Here is a 26,098-nt window from a genome sequence, read left to right as displayed (position 1 = left end):
ATTGTAAATAAAACTTAACAAATTATTTTCTTTGTTGGCGCGCGTTATTGAATTCTTCTCTTGAACCTGTAAGTGATTACGAATTTTATGAGATCGAAATACCGCATCGATACATGCATTATTTCATATTAATTGTATATGTGCGTTTAATATAATGGGCAATTATGATTTCGTTTTCTGTTGAGCCATCATGTTTATCAATGTATGCAACCATACAGAACAGTCTACATAACGGATTTCGTAGTTCGTTATCCAGTCAGATGTTATGTACTTGTTCATTTGTCATGGTTAATGGCTACCATAAAGAAAGTAATCGAAGCTACACTTTATACTTTCTATACCTTGTTAATAATATTGATAACATGTATACAAGGCGTTTAAAGTAAATTTCGCACCGCACAACCTAGATTTCAGATTCAGGGAAAAATTATATTTTTAAGAAGATTAGATTATTGTAAACAAAATTACAGTAGATCAAGCATTCTAATTTTATCGAGTGCGAACTTTCATACAATTGTACTGCATATTTTCAAATGCTTCTCTTACTTTTCGCATTATTTTTGGAATTAAATAGCATTGTGTGATGATTTTATATCGAAGATATTCAAATGGTGCTACATAAATTCACATAATCTATCAGTGTTTGGATCAACAAGGTTTTCTAATGAGTCCCAAGTTAATATTACTAGTCAAATTGACATTATGAAACAGTGCTCATTCTGACTATCTGCTCAAACATTCAATTTTTGGAGCTTTTGTTATGATGTTTTGACCTGTATGGGTTAACATTGCTCCAATAATAACTATGCCTGTTGCTTTCATAGTTCAATGTAAAAACAAATATAATGCTCTGCATGAATTTTTCGCAAAAATGTATACGTACTTGGAATTTCTGGAAACATCAACTAGCTTCGAGTTTTGTTGATGAAGCACTATCTGGTGGCACCGTATTTCGCTGGTTTTCTAAATTAAATCGTGGTCGCACTTCACTACAGGATGAATTCTAAAGTCGGCTAGTGTGCTAGAACACATTGATGCTATGCGTAAACTGATGTTGCGAGATCCTCATGTGACATTCCGTGAGATTAAGGCATACTTAGGCATTAATTCCATTCGCATACATTATTATTACATGAACATTTGGCTGTCAAAAAAATCTGCCCGCGTTGGATCCCGCATAATTTGACAATCGCTCGAAAAAAGCTAGTTTCGATTGGTGTAAAGAAATGCTCGAAAAATTCAATTGCGGTGCTTCAAAAGGCATCTATAAGATAATCGACTGTATGGGTCTTTCAAAACGAACCAAATCCAACAAAACTTGTTCGTGTACGAAGCTCTTTGAGCTGTCAATTCTGAATGGTTTACCAGCATTTGTTTGCCAGAAGTGTTCCGTAGTAAGTCTGTAAGGGATGGAGCAAAAATATAATGACTTCATTAGATACTGGCAATTTCTAAGTAAGTCTCATTTCAATGATATAGGACATCGTAAGTACTTACCTGTACTAGTTTATATTTACTTTTCGACATTTAAACTTCCGTTCAAATATTGCCAATATATCTATCGATTGGTATGTTTACTTATCGTTTTTCTTGAAGGTGATTCAGGGTCGTATAAAACAAAAACGACGTTAGGTATTGCAAGAATATTTCTTCGTGAATTTTTTTGAATATATAAAGAGGGAATTTCAATTCTTTGTTTCGAGCTAAAACATCGACAACATCCTAGGAAATCACCTTATCAATATTTTGTGAAATTGTTACTATTCGTGAAAAATTATCACCACTTCTTCTTCTTCCTCTTTCAATAGGACCAGGTCCTGTTCAATCCTGTACGTTTGGCCCTCTTCCTGGGTCTTCCTGAGAAGCTGAACTCCAGCTCTCGTACTACCTCTTTGGTGGTCTGCCTACAGGTCTGCGTGTGTTCTATCTCTGAGGTTTAGCCCACTTTACCCATCTGTCTTCTGGCATTCTTTCTACGTGGCCCCTCCAGAATCTTTTTCGTGCTCTCACCCACCTCACTACATCCTTTACGCCCAATTCTTCCCTTAAGTCATCACTCCTTATTCGGTCCCCGAGGCTCTGGTTTCTGAGGCATATGTGAGAATAGGTCTCACACACGTTTTATAGATTCTGGTCTTGCTCTGTGAGCTCATCGCTTTGTTTCTCCACACTATTTCTCTCAGACAGCCGCTGACTTTTGATGCTTTCATCGCTTGTGTTCGTGCCTCCTCTGTTCTGTTTCCGAGCCCAAAGTATCGGTTCTTTGAGCAGTGTAGGATTTTCTAAAAGGCAGGTTGTTAACCTCACCCTCTTCCTTTATACGGGCTTGGGACCGGGAACGGAGCCTTCGGACTACTCGATCCATCCAACGACTCTGTAGGCGGAGTTAATGATCACTTAATTTTTAAAATGAACAGTTTCCCTGAAATAAATTTATGAGTACGCCATAGATCGAGATCTTTAGGTTGGTTAATCATTAGATGTGTTCAACAGAGTCGCAGTCCAGAGAAACCTTTCCAATTTATCTATGCTAAATGCTATCAGAATTTGTGCTGACGCAAGTACATTGAGACAATCTATTTCTGTACTGTAATGGAAACATTTAAATTGCTTCAGTTGGCAGCTATTGTAACTGTAACGAGCTCCAATTGGGGACAGTGTAATTGTGAAGTTAGAAATAGAAAACAAACTAACATACCCTAAAATAAAATGGTCAAGTTTAGGTATGAATGTGTCTGAGCTCTGATTAAATATGGACAAGTATTTTTCGGCCCTTGATACCATGAATTAACTGTAGGAAAATAATTAGACAAATATGTCGACGACACCGTCCCCAGCTCGTTCTAACATAAACCGATCACTAAAATTCTAGAGAGCTTTCTATCCAAACACTCCTAAGTACATATGCTCATTACTAGCAATTCTACCTGGAAAATAGAGAGTTATTTTCATAGTTATATAGAGAGCTTACATTTTGATCCAAAAATGTCCATTCCAGCTCCTCGCGCTAGCTTCGAATCATATGAATACCAGATAGATGCATTTCGAGCTTTATTGATCCATGATACGTATTCAGTCCGTATATTGCTCACTCCTTTCTAGTTTTATCAATTCTAGAATCCTTAGGTGACTCAAAAATGGTTACACAAGAAGCGTTAAGAACGTGGCATGATTATTATCGAGTAGCCATTCGTGACATACATTTCATATAATTTCTTTATTCGTTTGTTAATTAAGCAACTAAGGAATTCTAAAGGAAATTATATAATATATTTTTCAATTTATGGTATTTAGCAATTAAAACGATAACTGTTCCCGTTTTGCAATTAATTGATTTATGGATGTTTTACATGTCTATATCCTCTTAAAACTAAAACTAACCTAGTTACTTTTAGTTACTACTTTTGTTTATTCGTTCTTACTTTGTACACCATAATATTTATAGCAGTGGCGACCCGTGATTTTAATAGAAGGTTGTGCCAAAAATCTAATAAGATACAAAACCGATCTACATTTTTTATCTTTGAAAAATGTCTAGTATATGGTGACCGATTAAGCAGAATTGACGAGAAGCAACTGACCTATTATTATTTGAAAGTAGCTTGTATCATAGACAAAAGCTTCCAGACAATAAGTACCTCAAATTTTCGGTTTTGAAATTCTCATCGATTTCCTCAAGGAAGGTTTAATTTCTACTTATCGAGAAACAGCATTGAATCTTTGATGTGACTGAAAATTGTGTGAGTTTCAATGTCTTTTGGACAATAATACAAGTTTCGTAATGAAAAGGCAAGGGTAAAAACGAAAAGACAACAGAAACATCTCCGATATCTCTTTCATACCTAATTTTAAATTCTGTTTTTTGTCCATTTTAACAAAAAGTGGATAACATTTTATTCCAATCAACATATCATCTAGATTTTTTTGTCATATTCTGTAAATGTCTGAATGTTAAATATGTTGGTAACTACCAGGTGTCCTGTAAAAAAGAATTTCAATCGTATTTGTACATTAATAGTATCACAAACTTCTTTCTAAAGATTAAAACTTCTTCAGCACGCTTGACTTGAGGTGTCAGCTGGTGAATGTGTGACGCGAACTTTATGAAAAGTGTGATCTGGCGAGGCGAACGGAAGTTGAAAAGTAGATATAAAGCTGGGTTCAGAGAGTAATTTTGTCAGGTAACGAGTAATTAAGTTAAGTTGTTAGTATCTACTAATCATTTTTCATTTAGACTAGTTTAGTGCAAGCGTTAAATAGTGGTCCAGGTGTGACTAGAATTTTCAAGGAGAGTGAAAAAGAAATATCTGAACAATCAAAGCGCGTGCTCAGACTGGACTTAGTGACAGTTTAGTAGTCAACTGCAGGAGCAGGGAGGCTGTATTCGATCGTAAAAATAGAATCCAATCTATCCATTTGATTAAGCTACTATACTAAACTATTCTACTAATTTTAACTGTTCACACGCACTAAATTCTTCCCATCCTACTAAATTACTCAGCTGTAGTGCCTGGAACCATCAATGCTGTGCGTAAACTGATATTGCAAGATCGTCAAGTGACATACCGTAAGATTGAGGCACACTTGGGCATTAATTCCACTCACATACCAATATTCATGAAAATTTGGATGTCAAAAATATTTGTTCGCGTTGGATATCGCTTAATTTAACAATGGCTCGATTGGTGCAAAGAAATCTTGAAAAAATTAAATCGCAGTGCTTCGTGAAAGGCGACGAATCGTGGGTCTTTGCATACAAACAATCTACTGAAAGGGTCTTTCAACAAAAGTTGTTCGCGTATGAAGCATTTCGTAGCAATTGGTCGCCTATTTTTCGAAATAACTGGATATGTCGCCACCGTTCCATTAGAGCAACGTAGAACGGTCAATTCTGAAAGGTACACCAGCTTTTTTTTGCCAGAAGTATTCGGAATAATCTGGGATATCAATCGCAGAAGACGAATCATTCTACACCACGACAATGCGAGCTGTTTCACATCAGTTCAAACAAAAACGTTTTTGGAAAGTCAAAATATCGAATTAATGGGTCATCCGCCGTACAGTCTCTTGTTTGGCACCCAATGATTTTTTCTTATTTCCGCAGATCAAAAATAAATTGCGAGGTCTACATTTTTATACACATGAAGAAGCGGTTGATAGTACTATGGAAATCAATACAGTCATATCCAATTGTAAATTTTTCTTGAGTTTTGTTCTGACGAATAAATGAAAATTTTGAAATTTTTCATATGATAGATGTGGTTATATATTCGCGCCAATAATTATAACAATCGATATGATATCTAACTGTGGTTGACTAACGTTTAACTACCGATAGGTGGCCTATAAACTAATTCGTGTCAACTCTGAGCTAGCCCGAACTTAATTTATTTTGATTGCTTAGAATACGAAATAATAATGTGAATATAAGTAAAATCACTGTTTTAAATTGTTAATTATAAAAGTCTAGTGATATTTTCGCAGGTAAAAATGTCCAAAAATAAGAAGAAGCAAAATATATATTTTAATTTTTGGAATAATGGTAGTACTGCACTTAACAAGCCGCCACTGATTTATAGAGTATCCAAATGGATACAGACCTATCAAACGTTTTTCTCTTTTAACACAGTTTTTATGTTAGCGTGAAAGGGATCTATAAAATTAAATTGTTACTATAAAACCCGGTCCAGATCGTCATTATGAGAGAGTATTGCGAACACACGTGAAATTTATTACCGTTTAATTCTAAACGTTGAAATATTTGCTCTACAAACTCGACATTTTTTGGCTTTCATTTGATAGCGTAACTTATTAATAACCACGTTATCGTTTATTTGAAAATGCATAATAGCACTGTTTTCTGACAAAGGATTGTACGACAAAGAAAAAAGTAAACATTGATACCCTCTTATCTGAATCTCCACTAGATTTTAGCAACACTACCCTGATAAACCTCGACTCAGCGTGTTTAATACAATATAAAATGTAAATTAACTAACTCTAAGGTATTAAATAATAATATACCTTACTGAAAGGGAATTTAAAACGATGTTAGTGAACTGTCAAGTATTAGTCGAAGAAATATAGCAACAAAAAAGGGAAAACCTAGGAATTTATGAGTGGTAAGACGGATCAAGATGCAACAAATTGCATTCGATTCGGGAGAGCCTCAGGAAACTTTTTAAACAAAAATTATTAATAAGACATTTGTGTTTTGAAGGTTGCTGACCACTAATTTTACCACACAAGATCTGCGAGGTACCTGGTCGCTGAAGACGAATATAGACGAAAAATAGTGAAAAAACAATTCAATCGTCATTTTTCTGCTGAATTATAGCTCTGTGTCTTCATTTCCATCATGTCTCATTCCATTTCCTTTGTCTGCTCAGCTTCAGTTAGATTACGAGCGTTTTCGTGGTGGGATTGTGGCAAAATTAAACACCAAAGTGTACTAAGTCTAATATATTTCCCAAATTTCAAATACGTATATATTTATCGTCTGGGCAATGATTAGTTATTATTGAGGTTATTGATATTGATCCATATTTTATCGTGCTTTTTATCATGGTGAAATATTCTCATTTTCCTTTGTGTGTCTCTGTACTCCATATAATTTTACAAAATAATTTTAATATCTGTGTTTTCGTCTTGTTTATTCTCGATTTCATTTCGACGTCATCCGTCCCATCTTTATTAAAATTTATGCCTAAATATTGATTGCTATTACATTTTTTCATTACTGGCGACCGTTTTTGGTAGTTGAGTATTCTAGGTATATATCTTTAAAAGTAATCTTGACACGTGTTTTACACTAATACAGTTTCGTCGTAAAGCTAAACTGTTTTTTAGGGACCACCCATTGAAATGTTACATCAGTGATAAGGAAAAAGTTCAGCCTAAATTATTTATTTCCTGTATGACTTCTTTCATCTACTCTATTTACTTTGAATACAAAAGGGCTTAAACTCATAAAAAATTTTATCACTACAAGATATAAATGAAAGAAAATTGTGTGTGTTCTAAAAATCTGATAAAATCAGTATTTTGTGCGTGGCTTGGCAACCTTACAAAGGTTATATGATATGGAAAATTATTGTCCCCTGTAATAACTTCCTGGATTAGCATAACGTTTAATTTGGTACAGGAGTGGATTTCAAATTTTGTATTGTAAGGTTTAATTATAAAAATTAAATAGTTATTAGATAATAAATCAATTGTAGGATTGTGGCAATCAACCTCAAAGTGTATTCTTGTTAATATATATTCCGAGCTTTCGAAAACTTATATATTTATCATCGGAGACTGAATATATGGTACAATTTTGTATAAATTATTTAATTATGAGATTCAAAATACAAACATTCGAAATACTTGATTGATGATTGATTTAAATATGGAGTTTGTTGCTTCTTGTTGCCATTACGTCGTCCCGGATGATGTTGAATTTTTATATGTTAGATTACGAATAACATTAAACATTTATATTTATATGAGGTTAGGTCGTTTCGAAGGAATTTTTATAGTTTAGGAAGTTGCTGATAACATATTTTTTATAGACTTTGTCTTTTTAAAATCTGAAAAATACGCAAAGATCACATTAGGTTATTTAAATAAGTTTTTTCATTAATACAATGATTATTTTGAGCTGAGTTATTTTCAGTTGTCAACATTTTGGTAACTTTATAATCCATAGAATTACCTTTATGATAAACGAGCTTTGCAAGTGAGCATCTGTCAGGGTATATTTTGCTGTTACGTTTCAAAGAGGTGAGCGACCTCTTAGATTGACCAAAATAATTTTTATCATAATTTAATGAAGGGATTTCATAAACTATATCAGTCAACCTATTGTTCACAATGTTCACTTGAATATTTCTCCAACAGCTCTCCAACACAAATGTAGTTATATAAGTATAAACTGTAAACAAGAAACTCTATGAGAATTAATAACATTTACCAACAAATCTTTGGAACACTAATGGGCTCATCAATATCCCCTATACTAGCAGATTTTGAAATCGGTTGTTTTCTGCTTTGTTATATCTATTATATTTTAAATTTTTGCCTTTACTTTGGGTAGTAGTGGAAAAGAAACGGGATATAATCTCGGTCCTCGGTCAATAATAACAGTCTTCACCATCTTGGTGGTCGGTCAGTAATAATAGTCTTCACCATCTTGGTGTATAATATACTTTTAATGGACACAGACAAGAGGAAATAATATAATATAATATGTTTAGATACACGGTCCAAACTCCTGTTTGAAAGCATAAAATCTAAAATTAGACATTATACATGTACATTACAGGAAAATTTTCACAATCGACGATGAATTCGCACTGATTTGTTTGATTTTCTTGTTTAGACGTAGTTATATAACATTTCGATTGCTTACAAATGAATTTTAGTTTACAAATTCAATTAAACTTTTGTATTGAATATATATTACGTAATTAGAACGTTGTGTTTCTAGTATTTTGGTTTGATCATTTTTAAAAATGCTTTAATCACCTTATTGTTTTCGTGATGGAAATTTACAATCAAAACCAAATTCCAATTAATTTATTCTATATGAGATATTCACAAAACAATCGATTATTTATTGATAATTGATCAACTATTGTGTCAAGTTTGTTTACTTTACCAACAGCCGCGAAATAGTATTTCTATTAGGGGATATTTTTTGTCCTCTTTTGTGAAACTGGCTGACAGATCCTTCGTCGTCCTCCTCTTTCCCTCTTGATGTTATAGAATCGGTATCTTTCTCATACGCGGAAAGAAGTAAAAGTTACACGGAGACAAGAATGATTAATTTGACATCGCACAATCGAAGCTAGATGAAATTTGGACATTAAGTTTCTTTCACAACTTTAAATCCCGCTAAGAAAGGGTAGAGGGGTGAAAATGTCAATTTTAAATCTAGAATCTTCCAATTTAACTAAAATTAATACGTATATCATGATTTTTAATGATTTTAGCCCCTGAGTTACCTAAATTGTATATGAAGTCACTCAATTTTAATTTATTAATGACACGACATTAATTTAGCTCATGATTGAATATTTCTCTTTGTACTTTATAGTTACGCCTGTATCACTTACGCAGAGCGTCGAGGGCTTAGTCAAAACAGTTTTTCATATATTAATCAGTATATTTACTTCCACTGAATTTAGTAACATAATGGTGAATGTTGGAAACTTAAGGAAAAAGTATAAAATGTACAGAAATGTTCTTCAAATTCTTTTCCAGAACAGTCGGCTACTTCTTAGTGATTATTTAGGTGTAGGAATATGATTTTTGTATATAGAAATTATGTGACAAAAAATTTTCAATAAAATTTATAATTAACTAATGTTTTTTTGTTTCAGGTAGGTAATTCTGATCTTTTTTGGATAATCCTGTTGGTGAGTTCTTGCATATGCGAATAATTGTAATGTTTCCAGCTTTCACTATCTCCTGTATCTCCAAGGCCGTCTCGTTATTTTCAGTTATGAGAGAGCCAAGGTATTCGAAGTTTCCAATACGCCCTAAGGTGTAGTTATCTACCGTAAACGCTGCCGTGTCTACGTGGTTTCGACTGCGCGACATGAGCATATATTTCGTTTTAGCTTCGTTCATACTGAGACCTGTTCGTTTGGATACATCACTGAATGTCCGGAAGACCTCTTTAAGCTTATTTCCACTCTGCTTAGCAGGTCAACATTATCTGAGTACTCCACTTTCTGTCTTAATCAGTTGAGTAAAGCTGCTAAATATTCTTCCCAAGGTCAGGTCGAACAGAATACAAGAAAGAGCATCCCGTTACTTCAGACCTCTTCGGATGTTTGTGATGTATAGGGTCATGACCACCAGTCTTATTAGCTTGTCTGTACACCAAGTATATTCAGCGTTTCATAAATTTAGCTTCTGTTTACGCTGTCATAAGCCTGCCGGTAGTTTTGAAAGTTCTATCAAAATCTATCAAAATGTATAATGTTATAACCGCAAAAAATTGGTTAGATTATGGAGAAATAATTTATGTGTTAAGCGAAGAAACCTTCAGCACTTGGATGTTTCGAGACAAACCTGCGAGCCACGGATAGCGTTGATGGCAAATTTATACTAGCTCTAAAATTTAAAAAGCGCGTACTGAGGATTAGATTCAAATACTGCCTATTTAGAAAGAGATTAAAGGCTTGATCTGCAATAAGCAACTATTAAATGACAGTTTAATACATATCAAATTCAATATCTACAGTCTCCGATGCCAAGCCATCTCTGTTACGCTGTTTTATACTGATAGACCGACTATTCAATTATTTTGAATGTTTCTCATCTCCGTTAGCTCCATTGTATTTGGTTGCCATTGTATTCAACTTTCCCGATTCAAAACTAAATTTGAAATTCGAGCAACATCTGCTTATGATAACCCTAACTTATTTCCGGATATACTGATATTCCTCTTTCCCTGTATATATCCATTCTTCGTATACCACGTTGATATACGTGAAGTTCTATTCAGCGAGGCAGATCGGGCGGAAAATTGTAAATTTGTTACGGAATTTTTTTGTTATATTTATAGCCTCGATGTTTGGGTGATTATCGATTTTGAAACGTTTTTATATTCATTAAAATTTGGGAAAATGATTTACTTAAGTACTCAAATTTTGAAGGGAGAACTAATGGATATAAAGGGATATTATTAGGGTCACAATTAATATAACAAAAAGTATTCATGCGATTCATTGATGTTTTGATTGCTTATATAAAATTATGATAAATCTTTCATGTAATAAAATTTCCTCTGCCTCTTGATGTAATTAATTATATTATGAAATGAAATTATTATTTCAAATTCCAGAACCAATATTGAATTATTTCTCCTTCGAACAACGTGGCGACATTTTTGTCGACATCTACATTTCCAATGGCTCGTAATTGGAACGAGAGAGGCGTAATTTGCTAACCGGTTACGATGATGTTGTAGCATCTCATCAGACTGATGTAACACCTTCTCGTTCGAAGTCTCTCTGACGCTATTCTCAGTTCTAATTGCGAACCATCAGTCATGTAAAAACAAACAAAACCCGCTGTATACTTAGAGTTCAAAATATCATCAATATCATAAGTCTTGTCCCTAGGTTTATGTTCTCCTATAAGGGCGTATGCTTATAGTTCCTTCATTTCTTAATCGAATAGAATGTTTAAAGACATTAACTATTCCTGCAAAATGGTTTTTTTTTGTCGCAAAGGTTGGTAATGTTTCTTACAATTTATTCTGATAAGGCACATTATCACTAATAACTACACCAGTTTGTAAATTAAATGAGAAAGGAAAGGATGTGAATGATGGAAAGAGAAAAGAAAATAAATAATTTACAATAAATCATTTGTTTATTTAAAAAATTCATCACACTGCTGTTGGTTTAATCCACGTCGAAAGTTCTAGGAATTTAATTCCATATTTAGACCAACATGAATGTTTCAAGTATTTGTAAACAAATCAAATAGCACTCGTATGATAACACGTTCTGAGGACATTCACCATTAAAAATGTCAAAATTTATGTTGACAATGTCAGATTTGACATATTCACATCTGTGTTGCCATATCTCAAAACTTAGGTAATAAAATATTGTGTATCGTGGTTGTGTGCTAGTATAGCAGATCAAAAAAATCTGACCGCGAACTTTCATATCTTTGGGAAGTCGAGCAGTTCTGGGAGTATGTCTAATATGATATATACAATTTTACCTTTGGAAATAAATTGAAATTAAATTGAAAACATGATTACCCTTGAACTGTATATAGATAGAATTGGAGTGTGAACTGTATTTGAAAGATTCACAATTGATCGAATGCTGTTGGTGATAATGTACTAGGTAAATTAGTTCAATGTTAGTAGTTGCGTCATCGCAAATAATTAGTAGGTTATATATTATTGAATGGACGTCAATGTCGGAGCTAGAATATATACATCGTGATTTGATATTCAATTTAAATAACAACAAACATTCCAAGTAAACAAATATCCATTTTGAGCCTTTTATTCAACTGTTTTCATTTTCTCTATTCTTAAAACTGAAATAGTTATTTGCGGAAAGTGCGGAAAGTGATACTTTCCCGCACGCGACTGCAGTTGTCCCGAACGACGCGGAGCGGAGTTCGGGCAAGTGGTCAAGTGCGGGAAAGATACTTTACGCATGAGTTAGGAACATGATTTTTTCTACGGCCGTATATAGAAAAAAAGTATACCAATCCCTTTTTCTAGAATTATTTTATTCCAAAAAACATAATAATATACAAAACTTTAACTAAAATCCACTAATTATTATAAATATTAATATTGAAAACACAATTTGTTGTATTCTGTAGACTAGTAAGAATTGCCGATTCAGTGGAGTTATTTGGTTTTAACTGGAAGGTAGATGGCAGGGAACAGCTCGGAATTAGTTTCATTTGCAGCCTTCAAAATGGCTTCGGGAAGTTCTTCGTCGGATGAATCCATCAATATTATTGTATCGGATTCGGTTTAATGTGGTTTAATATAGAAGAAGATTGCACTTATTCGGTCACTTCCAAGACGCTTTGAACAACTTTGACGTTTTAGTAACAATTACATGGTGATATAAAAAACATCTGTATTATTTTATATTTTGAAAAAATTAAGAATGCTACAAAAAGCTAGAAAAGGTTTAAATTTTATTTGATGGACTATTTCGTAAATATTTATTTACCTGTAGTAACAATAGTTATAATCTCAGAAGTAAAAAACTATCTAATAAAGTCAAAATTTGCACAATTTTACAAGTGACACTTTCAAAACTAAAATGCGTGCGGGAAAGTGGGTTAAAACGCACGGTCGTAGAAAAAATATTTTCAATTAATAATAGTTCCAGAGACGTCACAATTGAAAACCCTGTGTTGGTAGAATTGAAAAAATTTTATGCAGACCGTCCATAAAGTAACGCATAAATTATTAGTTAATATTAAAAAGTACTGAGATAAATCGATTTTTTATTCTAATTTATCATTTCTACAAATTATAATCTAATATATAATGTGAACCGGATTTCCCTTGATGTATAACACATTGCTTCAAATTGGGACATGGAAAGCAAAAATACAAAAGGAATTTTGAATCATTATTCCGTTACGGATTGTAATTAGTAGTTCTAGTCTTTAACTTGGCATCTTCAGCAGCTTCCCATTGTTAAAATAACTGAGTTGTCCACACTCGCTTTGGTCATAAAGAAATGAAATGTTTGGAAGTTTCTTACTTTCCGAGAAATCAACTGAACATCAAATTTTATCGCGAAGTACTATTATAGATTACAAAAAAGGGTTAATAAAGTGCGACCATACATCGCGAACAATTGGGTGCTGTATGGACTCTACCACTTCTCGTTTTTCGTCTTCAGAAATATTACAGTATCACCATCACCGCCGAATTCATCGGATCTATCTCCCTGAGATTGTTTCCTCTTTCCTAAAGTAAAAAAAGTGTTAAAAAGAACGAATTTGGATTGGTTGAGAACATCCAAACAACTGTGACAGAGGTGTTGTGAGAAGTTCGACATCATTGGAATGCTCATGCTTGAAACAAGGGAAACTGCTATAACTGATTCGTAATCAGTTTAGAAGTTGGTATAGACAAAAATTCATAAAAACTGTTGATTTCTGTTCTGCCTATATAATCTACTATTTTCCAAATTTGTTTTTTTATCCTTTATCATTTGGTATTTTATCAAGGATATTTTGACCGAATTATTGCATTTTCGTTAATCTTTGACTAGTATACGTATAAGTTTAAATTAAATTTGATCGCTCAAAGTATAGCAAAATCAAGGATAAAAAATAATTTACAAACATACAGGGGAAATTAATAGAATCTTTTCAACAGTCGTTTTCTTTGTTTTTCGTCTTACGTATGAACTATATATTTTTGTTTAAACATTTCTTTAGTTTTTCTTTGTCATTATAATGTAAATTCTTAATCTTGTCATTGTTGTATACCTTTTCATATGACTTTCACTGTAGTAATGACTTATTATTGAAATTATTATTAAATTGATAGTACGTTTTTCTGATTTGCGTATTGTACTCCTCCAAGGTACTAATTAACAAGAAATTAATCTTTTCATTCCATTTCAGGCAGTAGTGAATAATTTCCTATATGAAAGATTCCAGGATCATTACTTAAATTACCCATAATTATAATCAGAAATAATTGAGGTTCTTCATCTACAATAGAAAGTAATTAATGATGAGATCTAACATTCTTTCCTCACTACCGAAATCAAAAACATTATTTAGTATCGTTATTAATGAATATTCAGTGTAAATACAGGGCGCGTCAGGTCAATAATTTATATCGCAAAGGTTTAAATACAAATTTTCTGTAACCTTCTAACTTTGCGAAATACTAAGAAAATCTTATTAAAAAATCCTGGTTATTAAAAATAAATTAAGATCAGTGAACGTACGATCGAGTTTTCAAATTTGAATATAAAATATTTGTTATAAACTACGGGGACCACAATTTATTTCTAAAACGAAAATTTTATTAAATAATAGATTATCTAATAAGTATTTTACTATTTTTACAATGAAAGCTTTTGGTGATGCTGTTTAGACAACCGCCAGTCCGAGTGAACCAACTTTATGCGCGATTAATATGCAGAATTTTAAATTATATTTTTTGCAGAAACTTTTATGATAACTATTTGAAAACGAGTGAAATTTCTTAAGAAATACTCTTTGATACTTTTCACTATTAAAAAGGCTTACTGTGTCACAAAAATGCAGAGAAATTTGATATGTTTATGGTGAGGATGCTTTAGCTTAGAAGTTCTAATTTTTTTTCTTTTCAAATTATTACTGACTCTGTAGACTACTACAATCAGTGCCGATCCTATATGGTCAGCCGCGAATTATTTTATCAATATTCTTTTTACGAGTGTATTTTTCTCAATTTTTCCCAGCATTGTTGTTTAACAGAAAAATTAAGACATCACAATGTCAACTTAATTATCGTATCTCTTTTTCTGTTATCATAAGTATAACAAGAACTTTATAGTTGGTCTGGTGTCATCCGTAGGTCCACATTTGCTCTAAGGTCAAGGTTAGTAACAAACTTTGTATATTTCTCATATATTTTTGATTTTTTTATTACTATTTAATCCAATTATACAGATAATTTCAACGTTGTCAATTAATTAAACTTGACTTCTCTCCATAAGGAATATTGCGGCCCTAATTTAAAACATATCGACCTACGGTCATTTTCATAAATTTTCTAATAAATTCCGCTGGAACTTGCGACGCAGATGCAAGTACAGCTTAGCGCAATCGAAAATCTACTCTTTCGCTGATGACTCTTTCATTTTTGCTCGCGAAAAAAAATGTAGACAACAAAATTATAGGAAACCTTATACCCTATAACAGTAAATAAGTAGATTTCGAAAAAAAAAATTCAACCCTTGATTTTACCAAAATTGTTACAGTTTATTTTATGTAGGAGACATGACTAAAACCTAATTTCTAATTTAAATAATAATCTAAATATTTCGTAAAATTTTCATGAATGTACCTGTATTTTCGGTATTTTATAACCATAAGCTGTACAGGACAATAGAAATAGGTTTGGACAGGCCAGATGTCCTGTGTATTAGAGATTACATAGCCGTATCGTAAAAATTTGTTTCAATAAGTACCTATTTGCCAATAAAAGTTTTGTTTTATTTTAATTCGAAGAATCTATTCCCGAAAAATTTCTCCGAAATTACGATTTTATGTATTTTGTGCAATGGTGCAAGATAACTTGCAAGAAATTGCATACAGTTTCTTAAGTCCACTTAACATAATGCAATACAACGTGCAAGAAATTGCATGCAAGTCTCAGTAAAAGTAAACAAATTCCTAACCGCAAATTTTATCTAATATTTTGTACCTAGCTTAACAATGAAAATAACAAAGTCAAGTTTCATGACAGTCAGCTGATCTGTAGTAACTCGATGGCAACTTGCATGCAATAAAAATGCCACAAAACCGATAATGTCAAGATCTTGCAGGAAACAATCAGAGGAACTACATCTGCGCATGCTTTTGATCAAGAAATATTGCGTCGTGCATTGCATTGCATCATGTCAAGCGGCCTTTACAATATTTCTTAACATTATGCGAGTCTGTTGCCATTGCATCACGGTTGCCACTAACAAAAATTCAATTAGAAAAACTAAACATATACCTAACCTCAAATTTTGTTTAATATTTTGTGACGGGTTTAAAAATAAGAATAACAAACCTAAGTAAGTAAATGTGTAAAGTAAACAGAAAAAAGTTATCATTCGATCATTGTTAATAATTAAACCGATAATGCTGCAAGTTAGAGATCTTGCATGAAAAAATCAGATCAACTTTATCTGCGCACGCTTTTTATAAATAAATATTGCGTCTTGCATAGCCCTTTATATTGCATCATATCAAGTGGCCTTAACAGTTTAGTTGCAACTTGCAAGGTGCAGTCTGCAATCTATTGTGTATTGTATAGTGATTATGGGGAATTTGGAAGGGCAGTATAAACGTCCGAAAGTCGGTTCATGTAAAGATCTTGTGCATACAAACATTTATGTAACAGTGTTGATGACACAGCGTCAACCGAAGTTTGTTCACGTTGATCATCTTCGATTAATTCGCGTCTCTTAATCACTAGTGATTTTGTAATATACCGACGGTAGTTTGCGAAGGATTTCCGAAGATTTTTCGCCAGATTGCACTAAACAGTTTCTTTAGTACGTTTTTTATTTTTCATTTACATTCATTACTACGAAAAAAATACTTTAGGCGGTTCACTGTATATGTCTACGTAACTATAAAACCATTTTTGAAAACAAAATATTTACAAGGCGCCTATTCTATCAACTGAATATAGTTTACACAATTGACAAGTTTCAGATGTTCTGAAGATAATAAAAATTTGAGACTAATAACAATAGAGGAAAAATAAACATGACGTTGTTGCACGTAAAATAATGGAAATGTGATACAGGGTGGTTTCCTGTACAACAGATTAGCCGATAATTCGTTGAATACGATGAAATTCGAAATAATAGTTTCTATTGCTCATTTTATCACCAAACAGTGCAAATTTTGATAAGTAGTAGATTTTGTTCTAAATATTCTTTTGTCATCATTTTACCATTCTTCTATCGTGCGAGTTCTTTCTTCCTGTGCTATTCTCACCCCAAATACTTCATCCCGAATACTTCAGCCTTTCTCAGGTCTATTGCTAATTTTACCAAAGAGAAAAGTTTCACCAGAATGACTCCCGGGCCGCTTTTCTCTGCATCTGTGCTAGTTTTTTTTTTTTCAATACTTCTGTATTCTCATATTATCATTAGTTCCGTTTACTATCGATAGTTATTCGAAGATATTTGGCAGTACCTTTTGTTTTAAGTTGCTCATCCTCTACTCGAATAGAATAGATGTTATTGATCATCTTTTTTGTAAGAATGAAAACCTCGGTCTTGTTCAGGGCCAACGACATTTAACAACATTTTCTCCTAATTCTCTCATAAGTGGAGATTCTTCTTATGTATTGGTGGTCGCTAACGGTGTTTTCCTCGAATACGTGCCATCATTCCACACGTTGTGTCAGTGTCTCTGACACAAAGGAAATATCCTAAATCGTATCTGTATATCCTGGCCGCCGTAAAGATATGCTATTCTAAACATTGAGGACTCATAAACCACTTCTGAAAACCATGTCCATTACATACCTACCTCGAGAATTTAGATGATGCATTCTACAGCTCGTGCGTTGAAGTCACCAGCCTGGAGTATCCGACCTCCGGAGAATCTATATTCGACCGCAATGCCTGAATACTTTCGATGAGTGTGAGATAACAATTGAGGAATGTATTATCATTGCACTCAATCCAAACGAAGCCAGCATGTTTTCATTATTCGCTCATAAATATACTGCGAGAATGAGGGGCCACTGCCGCTGCCGTACCAAGAGGGTCGGAATACCAAGGAGACGAATCCCTTTACCGATACTATTAGATGAGCAAAATGAAGACATCGTTTTTCTCATGGATAATCTGCTCGAATACATCACTGGCTATTTAACAACTGCTTACATTTGCTTGTAAGAGAGGTAACATTTTCGATTTCCACGTGCCTTTCCTAGAACGTCCTTCATCACACGCACCTAAAAATTTAGTGCTATTGACCTCATGGGTCTTGAAAATTGTGCTATCATTCATATTCAAATGAACTATACCATATATCGCTTTCTCTAATTAATCTACATGTTTGATTAATTGAATAGAAGCTGTCCATAACTATTATTGAATTCGATACGTCGGTAATGACGAATCAATTTAATATGATGTTGTCTTGTCTCTGTTTATCGTATTACCGAGACATATCATCATCATAGCATGTTGTATATATATCTAATTATCGATTTATGTAAATAAAATATTTGAATAATTACTTATTAGTATAAAGTTGTACAAATAACCTTGAACAACGTTTATTTTTTTCACTTGAGAATGTTGAAAAGTCTCAACACCCTCTTGTGAATTAATGTAATAGTAATTCCTTTGTTGACAATTTTCCTCACAGCACGAAATTCATCTAATTAGTAAAGTTGTTTAATGTCGAGTGTACACGGGAGCCCCAATTAACATTTTTCTAACATATATTTTCATCTAGCGATAGGATAAGTATAATATTTGAGGGGAAAAGTATACGGGAGTTGATTATGCAAAGATAAACGGCAATAAATGGAGATGTTCGATATAAAACACGGGAATTCAATATACCATAAAACATGTGTATCATCATTAAAATTAAAAGAATCGAAAACTACAGGAATGTCTCATGAGTCGGGGAAAATGGTATATATTTGTCAGCCGAATGTATGAAAGACAAGACAATGCAGTGGTATTGAAGTCCTACTACATCCAGCATCTAGTCCGGACCTTGCACCGTCTGATTACTATTCATTCAGATCCATAGTGAAATTTTTACGTGGGAAAAAATTGAATCCAAAGGAGATGTCGAAAATGGAGTGCGACAATTTTTTGCATCTAATTCCAAAGAATGGTTTTACCAAGGTTTCAAAGGATTTGCTGAGCGTTGAAACTATAGAATACGAAGATATTTCAAATATCAAGACTTTCTTTTTGTATGGATTATGATAATCAAATTAAATGTTGGAAATCGACATTTTTCATGAGACACTCTTTATAGAATCATTGGAAACGCTTTTGGATTCATTTGGAGTCATTAGACGCAACCAAGGGAATATAGAATCGTGCTTAGTCGTCCAGGATCCTCTTAACGGTAGTCCTCTTAGAAATTACGACATTCTCTACTACAAAGTAGCTTCCGCATCCGTAATAATCAGTGTCGATGTACCACACTTTGCGAGACTTCTGTAGGTGACAGTTAAAGAGAATTTACGATGTCAAGGGCCGCATCGTCTTATCTCTGAAAAATTATCAAAAATCAATGCATCCAAAAGAGATAAGTTTATTCGAAAGCTTGAGTAAAAAAAGCAATTATTTATAACAAAGAGCACAGTAGGCCTTAAAGGCCCGTGGATTGAAGTATCTTCACTGCTTTTCTTCAACTCCTTTTGTTCACAGCTGCATTGTGCCAGTTCGATCTCCCTAACTTCTGTAAGTCTTTCTTCATGCATCTAACCATTTTTTACGTGGACGCTCTCTTCAATTTCGTCCCCGCATCTGTTATCGTCACTTGCAGATATTCAAACTCTTGTACTCTATCAAACCATATAATTTCATCATAAAAAAGTATTAATTAGTTTTCTGGTACTATCCTGGAGGCATTGTTTAAGCGATTCTACCGACGAAAAAACAAAAAATGGTGAAGATCCCAACTCAAGTCAACGCGTAGGTATATTACTTTTTATTAACTATAATACTCCAATTTTCAACTTAGTTTATTAAATAATTAATAAAAATTTCGAAAACAGGATGTTATTATTTTATTTCTGCACTCGTATAAAAGATTTTAACTTCACCAACAGTTGTGAGCCTTCACAAATCCACAATCGCATCCGCGGATGGGAAAAAGTATGTATATTTTCCCTTCGATCCCCCAAACGTCAGTGTTAAAAATATGAGTCAATTCATACAATGTTTTGAAAAAGAGCCAAGTAGAATTTATTCCACTTCTTCCATATATAGGGATACAAAATATACTATTGTAAAGTTGAATGGACTAGCCTGACACAATGGAAACACCATTAAAAGGTATTTCTAAACTGCTCGTCGTCTGTCTCTCATTATTTGATTAAAGCATTGAAGAGGTTCCATAATAGAATAATTCTTTCTAAATTCAATTACGAAGTGTCAGCGGAAAACTTTTTCGGAACGAAAATGGATCGAGATTTATGAGATTCGAGCACGCGAAATCTTTTTCTTTAATTATTATTTTCGGTTATTCGTAATGTTTCTCGAATTGAAACGAATGTATTCAAAGAAAATGGAGTGGAGATTTTTTATTATCATTATTTTGAACAATGTATGATGGAGTGTATTTATAAGGGCATAATAGCATAGTAAAAGTTTTATATACAGGATTATAAAGTAGAAAACAAGTAAAAACTGACACCTTGTTAATGAATTTTCACTTGATTTTACTATAACCACTCCGAAAATTCTCCCGAAAATTTTATTATTTCTATGCTCAATTTTGGCATTTTTTGTATTCCAAAGATATGTAGGACACTGCTTTCGATTTCCCTGTCCAATTTGTCTTACAACTCAATCGGGTTGGAGTTAGGTTAAGTTAGGTTTTGAATTCTTTCAAATACTCCTTGCACAGCTTTGAAGAAAGCTTGTAATCATTGACATGCTAGAATACAAATTTACTGTCGATAAGGTACAGGCAAGAAAATACTACATCTAATATACCTAAAAAGAAAGAAAATAATATTGAAAAGCAAGTACCCTTGTAATGATTAAAACGCTGTTTACATAGAACAAACATCTCAGTATTTAGAGAATAGATTAAAAGGTTGTCAATACGAGAAAAAAATAAAATCATTAAAAAACCGTGAATTATCAAAAAAATATATATTCAATTATAAAACTTATTTAAACGGAATCAAATACAAGAAAAGATAATTTTTAGATATTGTTCATATACATAAGAACGAAAAAGCTGCCAATAATAAAATAGATCTCAATAATTTGTTTAAAGTTCTGTATTAGAAATTTTAATGAAACTACGAATATTTCAATTGAAGACAGCTACATATTTTTGCAAAGTAACTACTAAAGAAATTTTTTTTCTGTGTTGATTAATATAATTACGCAAATTGTCAAATTTTGAAAAAGACTGAAATAGGTCGAACCGTCAATTTTTACTAGAGTTCTGAAACTAATTTTCTATCACCAGATACCTAAAATCAAAATATTTATGAAGAAAAACATATACAAAGGTCAAAGAAGTAAGAAGTTGAAGAAAAATATAAATATAAATTAGAAAATTATAATTCCGGTCTTCCTAATATATTTTTCCAAAAAAATATGTATACAACCCAAGATCTCTTGATCCCTGGAAGGATATCATCTATATATGGAGTAGATAACAAAATATTTTCTTTATATTATGCCAGAAAAAAATTAATGTTTACGCACTCGCCTTGTTTACGCACTTACCCCACCTCACCACTTGCAGTTAAATATCAATCAATAACACGGTTGGTTCGCTCGTAGACCCTAACAAAATTTAATTAAAATCCTCATTCTTCACCTCATAAATTCTCTCCCTTGTAATTTGTAGAATTAGTTTTTTTTTAATATCATTCCTAATTCTAGTATAAGCCGTTTTCTTGCAATTAGGTTTCCATTTCCAGTTCTCCGAATAATTACATCTACTTAATTACCCCTATTAAACTTTCTGTTCATTTTATCATCTTTCCCTTTTCTATTCGAATTGATATATAGATATTGATTTATGCAAGTTGTGGATCTACAAATGAGATGTTGAAAACAATGAAAACAAAACTAGAAAATATCAAAAGCTTGTATACGGCATATATTTAATTATAACCATAAAATGTAAGTGAGCAAACCCCAAGGCATCATCTAATAATTACCTTAGTGCTAGGAACATGACATTACTTAATTAATATTTACATACATACAATATAAAAATAATTCCGAATCCTGTTTACAACCGGCATAAGGAAAACATCTTTCGATCAACCCTCGTTGAAGTGCAAAAACTTGTCCAACATTAACGATCTTTTAAGATCTAACTTTTCTTGAAATTCTATTTAGAAGGAGGAAACTTTTCCCATAACATGTTATTCCCAGGGGTAGTTTTTTGACGCGCTGGTAAAACTTCGGTCACATAAAAAAATGTTTGTTTTCCGATGTAGACAAAAGAAATTCACCCTTGTCCTTGAGAAGATTTGTTGAAGTATAAAAAGAATATTGGGGAAAATAGATTAAAAAAAAAAGATTATTTTATACAACTCCTGGCATAGAAATTAGATCTGAATTGTTTTTTTCATCAATATTCGTAAACCATGGCATTTTTCATCCATTTTTCAACCTAAAAGTTTGATTTTTATAACAGATATTATAGATAATGATAAGAACAAATATGAAGCTGCAAGCAACGAAATGTTACAACGGAGTTCTTATCAATTTACCTGTCGCCAAAACAAAGACGTCTAGTTTGCTTAACGTATCACGTTAATTTTATATACAGAGGTCATTTCGTCGTTTATCGACAACTTGTGCTAGTAGGGGGGTGGTGACATCACAGTTGTGAAATAACTGGAAGGTGGAAATCATTAGCAGATAACATTAACATCGAAGACATCATAAACAACAAGTTCGAATATAGAAGAAAAATTGAGGTGATTAACTAGAAAAACTGTATTAGTTAAGTGTTAATAATATTACTAGTACAAGTACCATAGGAAGTACTACTCTTTGCCTGTAGGGCTCACTTAACACCCCATCTAAAAATCTAGCGGGTTGAGTTAATTTTTATCATTTTCCTCCTCTCCCGAATAACCACCGCTACGAAAAATGAAAAATATCAAAATCTGACGAGCTCGAGTAGTTCCATGTCAGTATTTTTCGAAAATTTGTAGACAGTTTCCCCACCGCTAAATTGGAAACATTATGGCAAGATTTCTACGACGTTCTAGTAAATCCTTATTATAATGTTGAAAAAATTATGAATATATTCTGTTTTGTTATAGATAAAATATAGTATTCTATCCATTAGTAATGACTATTACTCATCCAGACTCGCTATGCTTCAGGTGCACAAATCATCCTCATCAGTAATAGAAATCAATACTTGGTGAATAACTTACTATTATTAACGCGGAGAGCGTTAGTAAAAATGATTACAGTCCCTTTACGTTCCTTAATTCCGTATTATAATTTCTATACCTTCACAAATTAAATTAAGAAACAAACCCTAAGAACAAATTCTAATCAAATTTCCCCATCCCTCGACATATTGAACTAATGTGTACAGCTCCTTCAAAAGTTGGGGCTGCTCCCTTTTTTTCGTGCTTTTCTAATGCAACATCAATACCCCACACACGCACCAATGACGAATAATCCTGTAAGTGCAAAAGGGCATTTATTTTACGAGAATATTTGAGAAGAGTTCTTTTTTATTATAGTTTATTGGTATTCGTATTCTGATCATAAGTACTAGGTTTAAAAAAAATAATTATCCTCAACTTTTTACTTGTTTTTCTTGATAAATCGTCTGGATTTTAGGTCATTTTTAATAGGAAACAAATGCCGTATTTTTGAAACTATTTTTCTATCTAAAGAGATTTAAATCAAGACGATTTATCAAGAAAAAAAATTAAATACAGTGCCAGTATCATCGTTGATTCTAGAAACATTAAACACATTACACATTCTACACAGACACATTCTAGACACATATTTTAGATTACTTCTGTATATGATTGACAACTAACGTTAGGCAGTCGTGTGGTGTAAAACCAAATTTCTTGGAATTATTAATTTTGGAACGTTTTTTTGGGGGATTTGGTCTCATTGAGTCAGTAAATTTTAATCGGCGATTGATCTGACATCCAATCTTTTCCTTTTTAAACCGTAAGACAAGCAGCACTATATTCTTGGAAAATACATTTTTGAAACGAATGTCTTCAATTTTAGATATTCAATTATTTCATAACTAATAATATCTTCTACGAAATATTGCATGTTTTCTGCGGTTTCGATAGAGAATAGTGCAACCGCAGCTGTACCCGCCAGCCCCTTCATTTAAGATTTTAAAAAAGCAAACCAAAAAAAATCCCCAAACCGAGGAAAACCGTTTCTACTTGCAATAGCTCTCTTTTCGTTTTCTTCTGGCAAATGTCGCTCGCTTTTTCTCATTTCTAGCCAGGACAGCAAACACAACCCCAGCCCTGCAAAGGAGCAACTCCTACATCAAGGCTAACTTCAACAAACCTTCCTCTCATAAGAAATTTATCAAATCAGATCCTCAAATCATAAAAGACTTTTTAAGACAGTCATTTTTATTAGCTTCTTTAGTTCTTATAACACGATTCCTACAAACACCAATGCATAGTCTATTTCCATCTGAATTTTTGCCAATGAAGAAATAAAATAAAAATACTTTCAAATGTCGAAGACAATATCATAAGAGCCCATTAACTGCAAATTAGAATTAAAAGGTTCCATTTTACAACATAGAAAGATATTTAAATACCTTGGAAATTTATAGAGACGTAGAAAACTGGCTAGAGAGCAATTAAGGCCGCGGATGTCATCAGAACGTAATATGACGAAACAAACATCTAAGCCAGTAACTCAAGAAACTCTTTATCACCGATACAAAAATCTCAGGGAATCACTACTAGACCGAGAAAGTAACGAAAACATCAGACGTTCATTTGATGTAGATAACATTAACTAATGAGTACCACAGTGTAGAAACAATGGAACCAACATATATAATATCAAGTTATATGGACCATAGACTGGTAAAAATAGTAAGCGATACATGTCCAATTGGAATACGAAATAGAGATCGACTACGAAAGAATTGGAAAGACAACCTAGAGCCAGGATGACGAAAAATATCGAAAAAGGAACAGGCGTTTTCGAACTCAACTTTGTGGCTGCTCTGTATTGTTGCTTTTGCAAAAAAGGTTTGTGGTTGCATAATTCCATAATTCCTTTTGATAATCGAACCGATATTCCTTGATAACCGTTGTTAACGTTCAAGATGATTTTGAGATCATCTTCTAGTTCTTGGTTATTGAACTATCCATCCCGTATTTTTTTATAATGTTTCGAACGGTATATCTCGACTTATAACACTGATTTGGGAAACCTATTTATTTTTAAAATGCAAACGAATAATCAATTCATTTATTTCATCAAAAAAATATTTACCAAGTGACAGTCAAATATTTGTTTTATACAGCATAGCTCGCTTAGTGGTAATGAAAGAATATGATGGAACCCACGTTACTATGAATTGTGATAGAAATAATAGCTACAGAATAGAATAAGGTGTTTCAACAAGTGCCTTTATAAAACACCGCACTCTGTAAAGCTGAAGAGTTCTTCTTTGGTTATTCAGAGTAAGTAAGCTAAGTTTAGTATAAATAGTATTAGTCCCAGAATACCACAAGTAACAATTTTTTTAATTGCTGACTTTTTCGTTTACACTGACAGATTGTTTCCCTAGCATTCAAATAGCTTATATATAATACATAGTGAAGAATGGTTTACGGTATCAAATGCCTTCGATAGATCTAGGAATATGTACAGGAAAGACTTTCCCTCTTCTATCGCACATTGGAGTTTTGATTTTATGTCTTATTCTGGGTGGATATTGTCAAATTCCAATTGTGTGTCAGAAATCAGTTTCCAAAAAGTTGGTTAGCCAATTCACAACAATTTTTTCAAATGTAGGTAATTTCCTGGTCTCTTCCCAATTACCAACTCGGGGAACCAAAAGTATTAAATTACAATTATAATTTGTTTTTTTTTTAATAAATTCCAAAATATTATATTTTGGTAAAACAGAACCGTACTTAATATTTTTA

At 32.8% G+C, this 26,098-nt stretch overlaps 1 protein-coding gene across 7 annotated transcripts in view; it reads left to right on the top strand.

The window, feature by feature from the left end:
• LOC130441054 (rap guanine nucleotide exchange factor 2) overlaps positions 1-26,098 on the top strand; it is a 191,572-nt gene that overhangs the window by 63,542 nt on the left and 101,932 nt on the right. The window contains exon 1 of one of the 7 annotated variants that reach the window (XM_056774547.1): positions 9,387-9,404. The exons of 5 other annotated variants lie outside the window; for them this stretch is intronic. The gene's annotated coding sequence lies outside the window, so the exon portion shown is untranslated. Of the gene's footprint in view, positions 1-9,386; positions 9,405-20,152; positions 20,157-26,098 lie in introns of those variants that run through there. One more of the 7 variants, XM_056774546.1, reaches the window with a different exon arrangement.

Source organism: Diorhabda sublineata, chromosome 3, assembly GCF_026230105.1.
Source record: "Diorhabda sublineata isolate icDioSubl1.1 chromosome 3, icDioSubl1.1, whole genome shotgun sequence".
Taxonomy (NCBI): domain Eukaryota; kingdom Metazoa; phylum Arthropoda; class Insecta; order Coleoptera; family Chrysomelidae; genus Diorhabda; species Diorhabda sublineata.
This window is presented reverse-complemented; position numbering and strand designations above follow the sequence as displayed.